Consider the following 11,595-nt stretch of genomic DNA (forward strand, 5'->3'; position numbering starts at 1 on the left):
TCTTCCTAAGGAAGAGGAGATGGAGGGAGGTTGATTCTACCTTGCTCCTGAAACCTGGCTCATTAAAGATGCAGTACATGAGGGGATACTCAGAGGATGGAAAAGGAAGAGCGGTGGCATGGAGGTCACAGAGGCACTTTGGTCAAATGTTGGTGTCTATTCAAAGGCTTAAAGGTGTGAAAATGGAATGAAAGCTTCATGAGATAGGCCTTTGAGCAGGGCTGCCACATCCAGCCACTTTATATACAGTGCCGTACTCAAGGTGATGGGATTCACATAACAAAACTATATATTTTGTCTTTTTGAAGTGGGGTAATGTACAACATGTTCATCAACATGTGGTCGTCCTGGGGTTGGGGTGGAGCTTCAGGTTCAGCTGTCCTCCTCTGAGTAAGGAGCCACCTCCTCAGTGCTGAGCCATTTCAGAGGACTCTCAGCAGCACATCTAGAGAGGCCAGATCCAGCAAAAGAGGTTTCTTGGAAAAGCTTCTCCTCACATACATTCTCTCGGGATTTGCATCCCACTGTTCTGAAAAGGCCTGACCAAATTGGGAAGAATTTTGGAGATGGGTCCCTCTCTGTAGTCTCAGAGTTCCTTCTTTCTGAAGAAATTCCTGTGCTCAAAACTACCACTCTGCTCTCAGCTTTCAAATTTCCTCACAGGAGCCTTCTCCTTCATTTTCTATCCTACCTTAGAATCCTCTTCTGAACTCAGAAGCCCTTGACTCTTTCAGGGATTGAATCTAGCTGTTTTCTCAGGGTCTAGAAGCTCTCTCTTCCCTTAATTATCATTTTACATTTTCTCTGGTCACCATATCAGTCGGAGAGACTAAGATAGTACATGGAATTTTTCATGCAATAAATATATTTACTTTTTTTTTAAAGTTTTGTGTAAAGGCATGACAAAATGTGATAATCCACCTCTCAGAACTTTGAAGAATGAGGAAATATTGTGTTGGCTTTTCTCTCTTATTTTCTTTAAATCTAAAAAAAATTGTTTTAGATTCCACATATCAGTGATACCATACAGTATTTGTCTTTCTCTGTCAGGCTTATTTCATTTAGCATAATGCCCATCAGGTTCATCCTTTGTGTCACAAATGGCAGATTTTCTTCTTTCTGTGGATGAATAACATTGTTATGTATCTATAAATATGTATGGATAGATATATATGTATGTATAGAATACACACACACACACACACACACACAGACACATCTACATCCATCCCACATTTTCTTTATCCATTCATCCATCAGTAGAGACTTAGGTTATTTACATATCTTGACTATTTTGAGTAATGCTACAATGAACATGGGAGTGCAGATATTTCTTCCACATACTGATATCATTTCTTTCAGATATATACTCAGAAGTGGGATTGCTGGATCATATGGTAGTTTTATTTTTAAATTTTTTGAGGAATCTCTATACTGTTTTCTATAGTGGCTCTACCATTTTACATTTCCACCAATAGTGCACAAAGGTTTCCTTTATTCCACATTTTTAAAAAGTTTTTATTTAAATTCAAGTTAGTTAACATGCAGTGTAATATTAGTTTCAGATGTACAATTTAGTGATTCGACACTTCCATACATCACCCAGTGCTCATCATGAGAAGTGCACTTCTTCATCCCCATCACCTAGTTCACCCATTCCTCCACCCACCTCCCCCCTGTAACCATCAGTTTGCTCTCTAGAGTTAAGAGTCTATTGCACATTTTGCCATTAGTTATCTCTTCTCTTTTTGATGATAGTCGTTGTAACAGGTGTAAGGTGATATCTCATTGTGGCTTTAATTTTCATTTTCCTGATGATTAATGATGCTGAGCACCTTTTCATGTACGTGTTGATCATTTGTGTGCCTTCCTTGGAAAAAAATGTCTATTCAGGCCCTTTCCCACTTTTAAATTGGATTATTTGGGAAGGGATTGTTTTTGGTTTTGCTATTGAGTCATTTGAGTTCTTTGTATATTTGACATTTTAACCCCTTATCAAATATGTGGCTTGCAAATATTTTCTCCTGTTCCATAGATTACCTTTTCAATTTATTATTTCTTTTGCTATGCAGAAGCTTTTTAGTTTGATGTAGTCCCACTTGTTTAACTTTTGTTGTCTGTAATTTTGGTATTTCTTCCAAAAAATCATTGCCAACACCAATGTCAAGGAGTTTTCCCTATTTTTTCCCTAGGAGTTTTACAGTTTTCTATTTTTTCTTTTCTTTCTCTTTTTCTTTCTTTCTTTTTTTTTTTTTGAGCTAATCTATTTTGAGCTAATTTGTGTGAGTGGTATAAGGTAGGGGTCCAATTTCATTCTTTTGCATGTGAATATCCAATTTTCCCAGCACCATTTATTAAATTTTTCGTGTCCTTTCCCCATTGTGTGTATTTGACATCCTTGTCAAAATTAGTTGACCTTGTATGCATGAGTTTATTTCTGGGCTATTCTGTTTCTTTGGTCTATGGGTCTGTTTTTATACCAGTTCTCTTGTTCATTTTGTGGTGTCACTCTTAACCAAGGGCTCTCAGAGGAGAGAGCAAGAGAATGAGCAACCACCAACCCTGAAGATCATTACTGAAGTGAAGCACAACCTGGGAGCCAAGGTATAAATGTTACATTTCTATGTGGGGGGAAGGGATATAACCTGATAACCTGAGGCCACATCACCTCTCAGGTAGTCTCTTAAATCATCAGGGTATTGAGTTGGCAACTGATGTTTGTGGATTGTGTTGTCAATCTCTAAATCATCATATAACCCAAAAGCCTCACCCAAAGCATGAACAAAGTTCAGCTGTAGTGAAGAGGAGAGAAATTTTTCTACTTTTTGTGCTAACATTGTCACCAAGACACCACATCTGTTTACTTCTCATGGTGTCCACTTCTGTCTTTCCTGAACTCTTGGCATTTCCCTGTGCAGTAAAGGTCATTTAGCCCTAATATGTGCTAGATTGTAGCAGGGACTCAAGTTCGTTCTCAGCTTTTGATTTTATTGAGTGAAGTCATTTTTTTGGTGTGTATGTTTTGGGGTTTTGTATTTTTGTGAGGATATACTCTATGTTTTTTTTGATGGGGTTATTTTTTATTTATGGAATTCTTGTTGTTTTTTTTATTATTATGTTCAGTTAGTCACTGTATAGTACATCATTAGTTTTTGATGTAGTGTTCAATGATTCATTAGTTGCATATAACACCCAGTGCTCATCACAACACATGCCTTCCTTAATACCCATCACCTGGGTACCCCATCCCCCCACCCCCCTCCCCTCTGAAACCCTCAGATCTTGTTTTGTTTTTATGATCTTTTTGTTCATTGAAATTTAGTTTATGCATTGTTTTTTGTTGTTTTCTTTGCTTGTTTGCTTTTTGGGTTTGTTTCCTGTGGGGTTTTGTATATCTGAATTTCTTGTATTTTATAGGTTCTTTTTAGTGCCCTGCTGATTGGTGTGTGTGTGTGTGTGTGTTTTTTAATGTGTGTTATTTAGAATATTCAGTAGTACTTTTAATTTTTTATTGTTTGCACTGCACTGTTTTATCTGGATTATCTTTTGGTTTGTTTCATTATCTGCATGTTTATTTGCGTGTATTTGTGTGTATTTGTATGCATTTGCATGTGTTGCTTTTTCTGCATGTTGATTTTCGAGTACATAATGCTGCTCCTTCTGCTGCTTCAGACCTCCATCTCTTTTCAGAGGATGCCAAGCTAAAGCCCACATGGTAGTATAAAGAAGAATCAATGTGTGAAGAAAAAAATTTTGTCCAACACCGTTCTAACTGAGCTCTACCAGATCTGCAATATCTAGATATAATGAGTGAGTTAAATTACCCTTTCTACTTAACAGCTGACTTTTGGGAAATAAAATAGTTTTTTATGTGCCCACTATATTAAATTGAAAAGCAGAATAATTCAGGCAAATATCCTAAATCTAAGAGGAAGAGGGAAAAGGCAAGGAGGAAGTCTTATTCTCAGTCCTAAAATCTGTCCCATGAAATACACTGCAGGTGAAGAGATAGGCATTCAGGGGAAGGCAAAAGAGAGGGGAGCATAGTGGTTGCTTTCCAGGTCTTTTGGGTATATTCTGCTCATCCCTCATTGGGAGTATTAGGGTGTTGATTGTACTGGCATAGTGATGGGGGTGTGGAGTTTGGGCAGGATCACCACCTTCAGCTATGGTGTGTGCAGTGCTCCACTTCAGGAAGTGCCATCCATGTAGCTAGAAATATGATTGGCACCTCTTAGAGTGAAGTAATGTGCAACTGGTACAACATCAGTGCTGGCCCTGGGAGAGGCAATATCTGCACACAAGTATCATTTCTTGAAACTTAGAACCACCCATTCAATGCTGGTTCAACTCATGGGACACTTTAAAGAGCCTTCTAAAATCTAGGGAGGGAGGGTCCCCGGAAAAACCTCACTTGTAGGTTCTTCAGGGCTTTATATCACTTTGTTAAAAAGGTCAGGCCTGCCGCCTTCAGCTAATCTGTGTTCAATGCCCCACTCAGGCAGGCATCATTCACATATATTGATTCATAAATGGCACCTTTCTGAGTAGTGTAATGTGCATTGAGGACAACATTTGTGGTGGCATTGGCAATGGTAGGTGGAACTTTAGTGACAGAGCCACATTCCCTTGAGCCCTGGTACCTACCCTTCAGTGGTAGGACACTTCTCAGTACTCTCTGAAGCACCTCTTCTGAAACCCAATCCAGAATTTAAGGGCCCCTGGGAAAAGTTTCTCATAAAGGTTCTTCAGGTATTTATAGCTCTTTGTCCGCAAAAGGACTGACCACACTTGGAACAATATTTGGGATAGGAACAATATCCTCCTTCTCCTGTATGTGTTAGTCTTTCCTCTCTGCACAACAAATACTCTTCCTGCCTTCAAAACTCCTGAATAATTTACATCTATTTACTTTCCTCACAATAGTCAAGTCTTTTTTTTTTTTTTTTTTTTTTGGTAGCCCAAATAACCTTTTGTCCTTCCTTGCTGAATTCCAAACTTTTTAAGCCTGTCATGGAGTGATGCTCTCTAATTCCTTTGAATATCCTTATGTAATTTTGGTGATGCTATCATATCAGAAGATTATCTATCTATCTATTTATCTATCTATCTATCTATATGAGAGAGGAATTGATTATAAAGAATTATTAGAGAAGTTGTTAAGTCCCAGGATCTGCAGGGTGAGTTGGAAAGGTAGAGACTGAGGAAAAACCAATAGTGTAGTTTCAGTCTGAAAGCTTGTGGGCTCAAGACCCAGGAAGAGTAGATGTTTCTGTCTGAGTCCAAAGACAGAAAAAAAAAAACAAAAACTGATGTCCTAGCTCAAGGCAGTCAGGCAGGAAGGATTCTCTGTTATTCAGTGAAGGATGAGCCTTTTTGTTCTATTCAGGCCTTCAACTGATTTCATGAGGCTCACCAACATTAGGGAGGGCAATCTGCTTTACTCAGTCTGTAATTTCAATATTAATCTCTTCCAAAAACACCCTTATAGAAATACCCAGATTATGTTTGACCAAACATCTGGACACCATGTGGCCCAGTCAAGTTGACACATAAAATTAACCATCACAAGTCCATTTCGTGTCAACTTGGAACCCATATGTATCTCCTTAAAACATACTAAATCTCCAAATGAAGACAATATCAAGGTCATAACCCTGCCCCAGCATGATACACTTTCCTGCATACAACTGAAAATGTACTAACTTCTTCCCCAGATGAGGAGGTAAAGGCCTTGAGTGATGTTTACTCTTCTCTTTGATATCCTTTAACTGAAATATGATGTGACATTTAAAATATTTAATTACTCTGACATAAAGTCAATACGTCTTATGTTACAGGATAAGGGGACAAGAGAGGATAGAAAACAAACATATTTGCTATATAATATACATACATATCTTCATAACAAACTAAAGAAGAAATACTCATGACAATTGCACATTGCTGTAACTGGCTACATGGTTGTAGCTATTATTTATAACTACCTTCTTCCACCATCCATGCTGTAGTCCCTCTGCCTTCAGCAACCACCTCAGCTGGTCCTGGTTCTTTAAGGAGGTTACCCAAACCTTCATTCCTGAAAGGTCTGGACTATTAGTAGTCCTACCTGGATTGGGTTGTTGCAGCTTTCCATTCACCTTAATCACAGGGCTGCAAAAAACAAGAGTCCGGGGCCAGATGGCTTCCCAGGGGATTTCTACCGAACATTTAAAGAAGAAATAATACCAATTCTTCTGAAGCTGTTTCAAAAAAATAGAAATGGAAGGAAAGCTTCCAAACTCATTCTATGAGGCCAGCATTACCTTGATCCCAAAACCAGACAAAGACCCCATCAAAAAGGAGAATTACAGACCAATATCCCTGATGAACATGGATGCCAAAATACTCACCAAGATACTAGCCATTAGGATCCAAAAGTACATTAAAAGGATTATTCACCACTACCAAGTGGGATTTATTCCTGGCCTGCAAGCGTGGTTCAACATTTGCAAATCAATCAACATGATACACCACATTAATAAAAGAAAGGATAAGAACCTTATGCTCCTCTCAACTGATACAGAAAAAAACATTTGACAAAACACAGTATCCTTTCTTGATTAAAACTCTCCACAGTGTAGGGATAGAGAGAACATACCTCAGTATCATAAAAGCCATCTATGAAAAACCCACAACAAATATCATTCTCAATGGGGAAAAACAGAGCTTTTCCCCTAAGGTCAGGAACCTGACAGGGATGCCCACTCTCACCACTTTTGTTCAACATAGTACTAGAAGTCCTAGCCTCAGCAATCAGACAACAAAAGGAAATAAAAGGCATTCAAATTGGCAGAGAAGAAGTCAAACTCTCACTCTTTGCAGATGACATGATACTTTATGTGGAAAACCCAAAAGACTCCACTCCAAAATTGCTAGAACTCATACAGCAATTCAGCAACGTGGCAGGATATAAAATCAATGCACAGAAATCAGTTGCATTTCTACACACTAACAATGACAAAGAAGAAAGAGAAATTAAGGAATTAATCCCATTTACAATTGCACCTAAAACCATAAGATACCTAGGAATAAATCTAACCAAAGAGGAAAAGGATCTGTATTCTAAAAACTACAGAACACTTATGAAAGCAATTGAGGAAGACACAAAGAAATGGAAAAACATTCCATGCTCATGGATTGGAAGAATAAATATTGTTAAAATGTCTATGCTACCCAGAGCAATCTACACATTCAAAGCAATCCCTAACAAAATTCCATCAACTTTTTTCCACAGAGCTGGAACAAATAATCCTAAGATTTGTATGGAACCAGAAAAGACCCTGAATACCCAGTGGAATGTTGAAAAAGAAAACTAAAGCTGTTGGCATCACAATGCCAGACTTCAAGCTCTGTTACAAAACTGTAGTGATCAAGACAGTATGGTACTGGCACAAAAACAGACACATAGATCAGTGGAACAGAATAGAGAGCCCAGAAATGGACCCTCAACTCTATGGTCAACTAATCTTCGACAAAGCAGGAAAGAATGTCCAGTGGAAAAAAGACAGTCTCTTTAATAAATGGTGTTGGGAAAATTGGACAGCCACATGCAGAAGAAGGAAACTGGATCATTTTCTTACACCATATACAAAGATAAACTCAAAATGTATGAAAGATTTGTGTGAGACAGGAATCCATCAAAATCCTAGAGAACACAGGCAGCAACCTCTTCAACCTCAGCTGCGGCAACTTCTTGCTAGACACATCTCCAAAGGCGAGAGAAACAAAAGCAAAAATGAACTATTGGGACTTCATCAAGATAAAAAGCTTTTGCACAGCAAAGGAAACAGTCAACAAAACTAAAAGGCAACCTACAGAATGGGAGAAAATATTTGCAAATGACATATCAGATCTAATATCCATGATCTATAAAGAACTTATCAAACTCAACACCCAAAACCCAAATAATCCAATCAAGAAATGGGCAGAAGCCATGAATAGACATTTCTCCAAAGAAGACATACAAATGGCCAACGGACACATGAAAAAATGCTCCACATCACTTGGCATCAGGGAAATACAAATCAAAACCACAATGAGATACTGCCTCACACCAGTCAGAATGGCTAAAATTAACAAGACAGGAAACAACAAATGTTGGCAAGGATGCAGAGAAAGGGGAACACTCTTACACTGTGGGTGGGAATGCAAGCTGGTACAGCCACTCTGGAAAACAGTATGGAGGTTCCTCAAGAAGTTAAAAATAGAGCTACCCTACAACCTAGTAATTGCACTACTAGGAATTTACCCCAAAGATACAGATGTAGTGATCTGAAGAGGCACCTACACCTCAATGTTCATAGCAGCATTGTCCACAAAAGCCAAACTGTGGAAGGAGCCAAGATGTCCATCAACAGATGAATGAATAAATAAAGAAGATGTGATACACACACACACACACACACACACACACACACACACATACACACAGGGGAATATTACTCAGCCATCAGAAAGGATGAATACTTACCATTTACATGGACGTGGGTGGAACTGGAAGGTATTTTGCTGAGCAAAATAAGTCAGTCAGAGAAAGAAAATTATCATATGGTTTCACTCATATGTGGAAGATAAGAAAGCTCAAAGGATCACAGGGGAAGGGAGGGAAACAAGGATGGGAAGTCATCAGAGAGGAGACAAACCATGAGAGACTCTTAACTCTGGGAAACAAACTGAGGGTGGCTGGAGGGGAGGTGGGGAAGGGGTAACCGGGTGATGGGCATTAAGGTGGGCACGTGATGTGATAAGCACTGGGTGTTATATGCAACTGATAAATTATTGAACACTACATCTGAAACTAATGATGTACTATATGTTAGCTAATTGAATTTAAATAACAAAAAATACATGTAAAAGAAATCACAGGGCTGCTAATACTAAGAGATGCCCTGCGGGATCTCCTGTATTCCAGACCCATTCTCCTGTACCTCCACTGTGGAGGAGTAGTCCAATTTCTCCTTCATACTCAGGATCAGACATACCAGCAAGCACGGGAACTCCCCACTCAGACTTCTTGAAAATTAGGAAATATTGTATTGAGCTTTTTTTCCTCTATGTTTTAGGAGTTATGTCTTTTTAACCACAGCTTTTTAGTGGGACAGAGACAGAAATAGAACAGTACCTCTTTTACATTGGAAAATGGTGATGTGTCTGTGCTTTCATGGGGTAACAGACCTTAGAATCTCCTGCTATGTGCTAGGTTGCTGCAAAGACTTTTTTGAAGTGACTGAGGGGTATGTGAAGCAGAGAAGGAGAAATTGTACTCATGCTGGTGGTTGAAGGAAATAGTTTTGAGGTTTTTTTTTTTTTTTCCCCTTAAGAAGTTTAGAGAGCTATGTCCAGGGCCCACATACTTCAAGGACGAGAGAAGCAGACAAAAGAGAAAATGATATATATATCAATGTTTCCATAGAATCAGACTTCAGTTACTATTCATGAATTTCAACAATTCAAAGGAAAGGATCAAGAAATTTGGAATTATTTTGTTCCCTGAAATATGTTTCCTTGACCATGACTAAGCTCTGAGACTGAGCTGTGTGCTTCCCTGTCTTTTGCGGGTGGTAGATGTTTAGTAGACTGATGGGAATGGCGCACAGGGCATATCTGGTAGTGAAAATCTTCATTGTTTTCCCATATCAATGTAAAAGAAGTACATGGCTACTGTGCAAGATGCTTCTAATCATTCATTCTTACTAAACTAAAAGCAAAATGATCAAGCCCAGTAGTATATGCTCGGAAGGAAAGAATTTTGCTCAGCTCTCTGCCAATGAAGTTTCATCATGTCTGTAGTGTCTACATTAGATGGGACACTTCTCTACTGTATTCTGTTATTTCTATTAGGATTGCTTTGGGAAATTAGGAAGTCGTGTATCTAGAATTGGAACTAGGAAAAAACAAAACCGAGTCTAGGAGGCCTGTTCTGGGAATTTCCCTGAAGAGTATGAATCTATGGTCCTAGTTTATCATAAGTCTTCCTGCCTCAAGGATTTGGCTCCCTCCCAGCTCTTGAGGTCCTTGATTTGACTTACAACAACTTGAATGAAAATTCTCTTCCCGGAATCTTCTTCTACCTTACCACCCTGCGTGCACTCCATCTAAGTGACAACGATTTTGAAATCCTGCCGCCAGATATTGGGAAGCTCACAAAGTTGCAGATACTCAGCCTTAGGGATAACGACCTGATCTCGCTGCCTAAAGAAATCGGGGAGCTTACTCAGCCTAAGGAACTCCACATTCAGGGGAATTGCCTGGCCGTTCTGCCCCCCGGAACTAGGAAGCTTGGATTTAACTGGTCAGAAGCAAGTGTTCAAAGCAGAGAACAATCCCTGGGTTACCCCAATCGCTGACCAATTCCAGCTCGGCGTGTCCCATGTTTTTGAATATATCCGTTCTGAGACGTACAAATACCTCTACGGCAGACACATGCAAGCAAACCCGGAACCACCAAAGGAAAATAATGACAAATTGAAAAAGATCAGCCGGAAACCCCTGACAGCCAAGAACAAATAAAGTGTTGGCATGGGCTGAACTTCTGGTTGCTTCCCTCATTATGACTTCTGTTCTCCGTTACTGTATCCCACAAATAAATACATGTGTATGTGTTTTTTTTTTTTTCTCTTTCTAGAACTTATCACCTTACCTTTTAAATGTTTTCAGTAGGTGGTAGATTTTTATAAATTCTTAAAACCATTTCCATTTGTTTGCTTAAAAATGCCAAAGGCAGGAAACAAAGCTCTAATTCCACTGCAAATTCTATAGTAGGCACGGAGTTCAGTCCCTTGAATAGATGTTCACAAAGTTGTGAACCAAAATTTCAGGGAATGTATGGTGTTTCTTGCATTTAGGGGAGAGAACTTATTTTATGGACAGTTGAAGGCAAGGGAACACATAGAGACTGGAAGACCAGGAGACATCTAGATGACATTTTCCTTAGCCTTACTTTATATTTCAAAAGTAATAAATGTAAATAATATTAAATTACTATATTAGATAAATGTATTTACACAAATCCTCTTATATTTCTCCTCACAAGAACTTCTAGAACCCGTTTTCCATATATTTAAGTCAAACTTGCCTTCAGTCTAGTACTCTCCCTTGAATTTCCTCCTAATTCAGGTTCAATTTGTCAAGGGAAACACAGGCACCTAGTAGTAGCATGTGTCACAAAGTGCAAAAATGCAGAGACATGCTACTTATAGCAACCATGTATCCAATGAAAGGCTCACAAAAACTAGGAGCTGAGAGGAGAATAAGGGCATCCCTAGGCACCTAGAACATTTTCTGTCCCGTTGATCACTCCTGATAAATAAAGTGTTTTGTTTATTTTTTTCCACTCCAGGGTCTGAGGAAGAAAAGCGATCTCTACTTTCTCCATCTCACCAACTACTGATTAATCTCTCATCCTTTGCTTTCAAGATTCTCTGTTTTACCTGCTTATTTGGGGGTCTCAGGAGGAGTTGATGTAAGTAACTCAGGTAGAGGGACTCAGATCTTTGGGTGACAAGGTAGGAGTAAGCAAGGTGGAATGCATTTCCTGCTTAGCTATTGGATCTG

The 11,595-nt window shown here is 39.0% G+C and overlaps 1 pseudogene; it reads left to right on the forward strand.

Annotated features, from left to right (window-relative positions):
* The first annotated feature begins 4,555 nt into the window (after positions 1 to 4,555).
* LOC113930540 lies at positions 4,556 to 10,711 on the forward strand (annotated as a pseudogene).
* The last annotated feature ends 884 nt before the right edge of the window (positions 10,712 to 11,595 follow it).

This window comes from Zalophus californianus, chromosome X (assembly GCF_009762305.2).
Source record: "Zalophus californianus isolate mZalCal1 chromosome X, mZalCal1.pri.v2, whole genome shotgun sequence".
NCBI lineage: Eukaryota > Metazoa > Chordata > Mammalia > Carnivora > Otariidae > Zalophus > Zalophus californianus.